This window comes from Triticum dicoccoides, chromosome 4B (assembly GCF_002162155.2).
Source record: "Triticum dicoccoides isolate Atlit2015 ecotype Zavitan chromosome 4B, WEW_v2.0, whole genome shotgun sequence".
NCBI classification, from domain to species: Eukaryota; Viridiplantae; Streptophyta; class Magnoliopsida; order Poales; family Poaceae; genus Triticum; species Triticum dicoccoides.
In genome coordinates, this window is record NC_041387.1 from 190,935,057 (window position 1) to 190,942,496 (window position 7,440).

Consider the following 7,440-nt stretch of genomic DNA (forward strand, 5'->3'; position numbering starts at 1 on the left):
GCCACACCCCTCCCGATCAACAGGACCCCCGTTTCGACCGTAGGAGGTCCGTTTCCTCCGTTTTGCGGTACGCCACACCCCTCCCGATCAGCAGGACCCCGTTTCGAACGTAGGAGGTCCGTTTCCTCCGTTGTGCGGTACGCCAGGCCTTGTTTCCATCGCCTGTTTCGTCCAAGCCGGTTGGCTCCCACACGTTCCGTTGCCTCCCGATGAACACGACGCATTCCGTTGCCTCCCCATGAACACGACGCATTCCGTTGCCTCCCCATGAACACGACGCATTCCGTTGCCTCCCCACGAACACGACGCATTCCGTTGCCTCCCCATGAACACGACGACACGTATGCACCTCTACTACGACACATGCGTGCCTCTACATCGACCAGTATATATGTACATACACGTTCGTGACCAGAATGACAACGCTGTTGGAAATATGCCCTAGAGGCAATAATAAAAGGATTATTATTATATTTCCTTGTTCATGATAATTGTCTTTTATTCATGCTATAATTGTATTATCCGGAAATCGTAATACACGTGTGAATACATAGACCACAACACGTCCCTAGTAAGCCTCTAGTTGACTAGCTCGTTGGTCAACAGATAGTCATGGTTTACTAACTATGGACATTAGATGTCGTTGACAACGGGATCACATCATTAGGAGAATGATGTGATGGACAAGACCCATTCCTAAGCATAGCACAAGGTCGTGTAGTTCGTTTTGCTAGAGCTTTTCCAATGTCAAGTATCTCTTCCTTAGACCATGAGATCGTGTAACTCCCGGATACCGTAGGAGTGCTTTGGGTGTACCAAACGTCACAACGTAACTGGGTGACTATAAAGGTGCACTACAGGTATCTCCGAAAGTGTCTGTTGGGTTGACATGGATCGAGACTGGGATTTGTCACTCCGTATAACGGAGAGGTATCACTGGGCCCACTCGGTAGTGCATCATCATAATGAGCTCAAAGTGACCAAGTGTCTGGTCACGGGATCATGCATTACGGTACGAGTAAAGTGACTTGCCGGTAACGAGACTGAACGAGGTATTGGGATATCGACGATCGAGTCTCGGGCAAGTAACATACCGTCTGACAAAGGGAATAGTATACGGGGTTGCTTGAATCCTCGACATCGTGGTTCATCCGATGAGATCATCAAGGAGTATGTGGGAGCCAACATGGGTATCCAGATCCCGCTGTTGGTTATTGACCGGAGAGCCATCTCGGTCATGTCTGCATGTCTCCCGAACCCGTAGGGTCTACACACTTAAGGTTCGGTGACGCTAGGGTTGTATGAATATGAGTATGAAGCAAACCGTATGTTGTTCGGAGTCCCGGATGAGATCCCGTACATCACGAGGAGTTTCAGAATGGTCCGGAGGTAAAGAATTATATATAGGAAGTGCTGTTTCGGCCATCGGGAAAGTTTCGGGGTCACCCGGTATTGTACCGGGACCACTGGAAGGGTCCCGGGGGTCCACCGGGTGGGGCCACCTATCCCGGAGGGCCCCGTGGGCTGAAGTGGGAGGGGAACCAGCCCCTAGTGGGCTGGTGCGCCCCCCCTTGGGCCCCCCTGCGCCTAGGGTTGGAAACCCTAGGTGGGGGGGGGGGGGGCGCACCACTTGCCTTGGGGGGCACTCCACCCCCCTGGCCGCCGCCCCCCTTGGGAGATTGCATCTCCCAGGGCCGGTGCCCCCCCCTTGGGTGCCTATTTAAAGGAGGGCAGGGGGAGGGCAGTCGCACCCAAGTCTTGGTGCCTCCCTCCCCCTGCTACACCTCGTCCTCCTCCCGCAGCAACTTGGCGAAGCCCTGCCGGAGTTCTGCTGCATCCACCACCACGCCGTCGTGCTGCTGGATCATCATAAACCTCTGCTTCCCCCTTGCTGGATCAAGATGGAGGAGATGTCACGCTGACCGTACGTGTGTTGAACGCGGAGGTGCCGTCTGTTCGGCGCTAGGATCTCCGGTGATAGGATCACAACGAGAACGACTACCTCAACCCCGTTCTTTTGAACGCTTCTGCTCGCGATCTACAAAGTGGTATGTAGATGCATCTCTCCTTTCACTCGTTGCCTAGATGAACTCATAGATGGATCTTGGTGAAACCGTAGGAAAATTTTTATTTTCTGCAATGTTCCCCAACAAACGCTACGTACGCTTCGACCAGGTGGGTCGCGACTGTCAGGCACTTCCTTGCATGCGAAAATATAGCTGGTGGGTCCCAGCAGTCAGAGGGGCGAATCGTTTTTTTACCCGGACGCACTTCCTTTGCGTGCGAAGTTGTAGCTGGTGGGTCCTAGCAGTCAGGGGGGCGAATCATTTTTTTACCCGGACACACTTCCTTGCGTGCGAAGATGTAGCTGGTGGGTCCTAGCAGTCAGGGGGGTGAATCATTTTTTTGCCCGGATGCACTTCCTTGCGTGCGAAGATGTAGCTGGTGGGTCTCAGCAGTCAGGGGGAAACTTTTTTTTTTGCGAAATACGGTGGCCCGTCCGGTGGGTCCCCGCTGTCAGGTGGAGGAATCACTATTTTGCGCGTAATAAGGAGGCACTTCCTTACTGCGGCCGTGGACCCACCTGTCAGCCTCTCCACGTATAGTCCACGTCCGATGGAAGTCATTCCTTGACCACGTTGACCACGCCGTGTAGAGAGCACCATGGCGGTGGACGATGGTGAGGCCTAGGAAGGGGACGACTCGGAGCCGGGGCAGACGCAGCAGAGGATGCCCACGCGAAGAGGAGTACGAGGGTTCACTGGTTCGGCTGCGGTGTGAGGCTGTTGTCGCCGCAGAATAATAGGGGGTGTGGGTGAGTAGAGGGATGGACTGGCCCGCGGTGGGAGTAGTAGGGAGCAGTGAGGCCTCCGCGACATCACAGCCGGCCACGGGAGGCAGGAGCACGCGACACGACCGGCGCTGGTTTGGGCGGCTGGAGCAAGAAGACCAGAGGTTAAAGAAGCACTACAACCGTTGGATGAACATTGCTACGTCTTGAGCTTGCGTTGGTTTTCCCCGAAGAGGAGAGGATGATGCAGCACAGTAGCATAAGTATTTCCCTCAGTTTTTGAGAACCAAGGTATCAATCCAGAGGTCACACGCAAGTCCCTCGTACCTGCACAAAACGATAGCTACTCGCAACCAACGCGATTAGGGGTTGTCAATCCCTTCACGGTCACTTACGAGAGTGAGATCTGATAGAGATAATATTTTTGGTATTTTGCTATAAAGATGCAAAGTAAAAAGTAAAAGCAAAGCAAGTAAATAAAGTGATGGAGATTGATATGATGAGAATAGACCCGGGGGCCATAGGTTTCACTAGTGGCTTCTCTCAAGAGCATAAGTATTCTACGGCGGGTGAACAAATTACTGTTGAGCAATTGATAGAATTGAGCATAGTTATGAGGTTATCTAGGTATGATCATGTATATAGGCATCATGTCCGAGACAAGTAGACCAAAACGATTCTGCATCTACTACTATTACTCCACTCATCGACCGCTATCCAGCATGCATCTAGAGTATTAAGTTAAAAACAGAGTAACACCTTAAGCAAGATGACATGATGTAGAGGAATAAATTCATGCAATATGATAAATACCCCATCTTGTTATCCTCGATGGCAACAATACAATACGTGCCTTGCAACCCTTTCTGTCACTGGGTAAGGACACCGCAAGATTGAACCCAAAGCCATGCACTTCTCCCATTGCAAGAACTACCAATCTAGTTGGCCAAACCAAACGGATAATTCGAAGAGACTTGCAAAGATAACTCAATCATACATAAAAGAATTCAGAGAAGATTCAAATATTATTCATAGATAAGCTGGATCATAAACCCACAATTCATCAGTCTCAACAAACACACCGCAAAAAGAAGATTACATTGAATAGATCTCCACAAGAGAGGGGGAGAACATTGTATTGAGATCCAAAAAGAGAGAAGAAGCCATCTAGCTACTAGCTATGGACCCGAAGGTCTGAAGTAAACTACTCACACTTCATCGGAGGGGCTACGGTGTTGATGCAGAAGCCCTCCGTGGTAGATGCCCCCTCCGGTGGAGCTCCGGAACAGGCCCCAAGATGGGATCTCGTGGATACAGGAAGGTACGACGGTGGAATTAGGTTTTGGGCTCCCTCTCTGGTCTATTGGGGGTACGTAGGTATATATAGGAGGAAGGAGTACGTCGGTGGAGCGTCAGGGGGCCCACGAGGTAGGGGGGCACGCCCAGGGGGGCGCCCTCCACCCTCGTGACCGCCTCTGGTGCTTCTTGGAGTAGGGTCCAAGTCTCCTGGATCACGTTCGGTGAGAAGATCACGTTCCCGAAGGTTTCATTCGTTTGGACTCCGTTTGATATTCTTTTTCTTCGAAATACTGAAATAGGCAAAAAACAACAATTCTGGGCTGGGCCTCCGGTTAATAGGTTAGTCCCAAAAATAATATAAAAGTGGAAAATAAAGCCCATTATAGTCCAAAACAAGAGATAAAGTAGCATGGAGCAATAAAAAATTATAGATACGTTGGAGACGTATTAGGCATCCCCAAGCTTAATTCCTACTCGTCCTCGAGTAGGTAAATGATAAAAAGAGAATTTTTGATTCGGAGTGATACTTTGGCATAATTTCAATGTAAATCTTCTTAATCATGGTATGAATATTCAGATCCGAAAGATTCAAGACAAAAGTTCATATTGACATAAAAATAATAATACTTCAAGCATACTAATCAAAGCAATTATGTCTTCTCAAAATAACATGGCCAAAGAAAGTTATCCCTACAAAATCATATAGTCTGGCTATGCTCCATCTTCCCCACACAAAGTATTTAAATCATGCACAACCCCGATGACAAGCCAGGCAATTATTTCATACTTTAACATTTTCAATCTTCACGCAATACATGAGCGTGAGCCATGGATATAACACTATATGTGGAATAGAACGGTGGTTGTGGAGAAGACAAAAAGAGGGAAGATAGTCTCACATCAACTAGGCGTATCAACGGGCTATGGAGATGCCCATCAATAGATATCAATGTGAGTGAGTAGGGATTGCCATGGAACGGATGCACTAGAGCTATAAGTATATAAAAGCTCAACAAAAAAAACTAAGTGGGTGTGCATCCAACTCGCTTGCTCACGAAGACCTAGGGCATTTTGAGGAAGCCCATCATTGGAATACACAAGCCAAGTTCTATAATGAAAAATTCCCACTAGTATATGAAAGTGACGAAATGAGAGACTCTCTATCATGAAGATCATGGTGCTACTTTGAAGCACAAGTGTGGTAAAAGGATAGTAGCATTGTCCCTTCTCTCTTTTTTCTTTCATTTTTTTATTTGGGCCTTTTCTCTTTTTTTATGGCCTTTTTTTTCGTCCGGAGTCTCATCCCGACTTGTGGGGGAATCATAGACTCCATCATCCTTTCCTCACTTGGGACAATGCTCTAATAATGATGATCATCACACTTTTATTTTTCTTACAACTCAACAATTATAACTTGATACTTAGAATAAAATATGACTCTATATGAATGCCTCCGGCAGTGTACCAGGATATGCAATGAAACATGAGTGAAATGTATGAAAGAATTATGAAAGGTGGCTTTTGCCATAAATACGATGTCAACTACATGATCATGCTAGCAATATGATAATGATGGAGTGTGTCATAATAAACGGAACGGTGGAAAGTTGCATGGCAATATATCTCGGAATGGCTATGGAAATGCCATGATAGGTAGGTATGGTGGCTGCTTTGAGGAAGGTTTATGGTGGGTGTATGATACCGGCGAAAAGTGCACGGTATTAGAGAGGCTAGCAATGGTGGAAGGATGGGAAAAAGTGCGTATAATCCATGGACTCAACATTAGTCATAAAGAACTCATATACTTATTGCAAAAATCTAGAAGTTATCAAAGAAAAGTATTATGCGCATGCTCCTAGGGGGATAGATTGGTAGGAAAAGACCATCGCTCGTCCCCGACCGCCACTCATTAGGAAGACAATCAATAAATAAATCATGCTCCGAGTTCATCACATAACGGTTCACCATACGTGCATGCTACGGGAATCACAAACTTCAACACAAGTATTCTTTAAATTCACAACTACTCAACTAGCATGACTCTAATATTATCACCTTCATATCTCAAAACAATTATCAAGCATCAAACTTATCTTAGTATTCAACGCACTCAAAAGAAAGTTTCACATATCTTGAATACCAAGTATATTAACATTAAGCAAATTACCATGCTATTAACAACTCTCAAAATAATCTAAGTGAAGCATGAGAGATCAAGTTTCTTTAAAACAAATCCACCACCGTGCTCTAAAAGATCTAAGTGAAGCACTAGAGCAAAAATTATCACGCTCAAAAGATATAAGTGAAGCACTATGAGCAAACTATCAAGCTCAAAAGATATAAGTGAAGCACATAGAGTATTCTATAAAATTTCAATTCATGTATGGCTCTCTCAAAAGGTGTGTACAGCAAGGATGATTGTGGTAAACTAACAAGCAAAGACGTAAATAATACAAGACGCTCCAAGTGAAACACATATCATGTTGGTGAATAAAAATATAGCTCCAAGTAAATTACCGATGAAAGTGGACGAAAGAGGGGATGCCTTCCGGGGCAACCCCAATCTTTGACTTTTTGGTGTCCTTGGATTATCTTGGGGGTGCCATGGGCATCCCCAAGCTTAGGCTCTTGCCACTCCTTGTTCCATAATCCATCAAAAGAATTCACCCAAAACTTGAAAACTTCACAACACAAAACTCAATAGAAATCTCGTGAGCTCTGTTAGAGAAAGAAAACAAAAGACTACTTTAAGGTACTGTAATGAACTCATTCTTTATTTATATTGGTGTTAAATCTACTGTATTCCAACTTCTCTATGGATCATAAACTATTTTACTAGCCATAGATTCATCAAAATAAGCAAACAACACACGCAAAACAGAATCTGTCAAAAACAGAACAGTCTGTAGTAATCTGTAACTAACGCAAACTTCTGGAACCCAAAAAATTCTACCAAAATTAGACGACCTGGGAAATTTGTTTATTGATCAGCAGCAAAGAGAATCAACGCAAAATCACGTTCCTGCGATTTTCAACAATTCGGGCACTGAGTGCAAAGATTCTGGAAATTACAGCAAGATCAAATAACTATCTTCCAAGAAGATCTAATAGGTTTAACTTGGCATAAACACTAATTAAAATATAAAACCACATCTAAACAGAATATAGATGGATTATCTATTCCTAAACAGAGCAAAAACAAAAAAAATAAAAATAAAATTGGGTTGCCTCCCAACAAGCGCTATCATTTAACGCCCCTAGCTATGCATAAAAGCAAGGATAGATTTAGGTATTGCCATCTTTGGTAGGCAATCCATAAGTGGCTCTCATGATAGATTCATATGGTAATT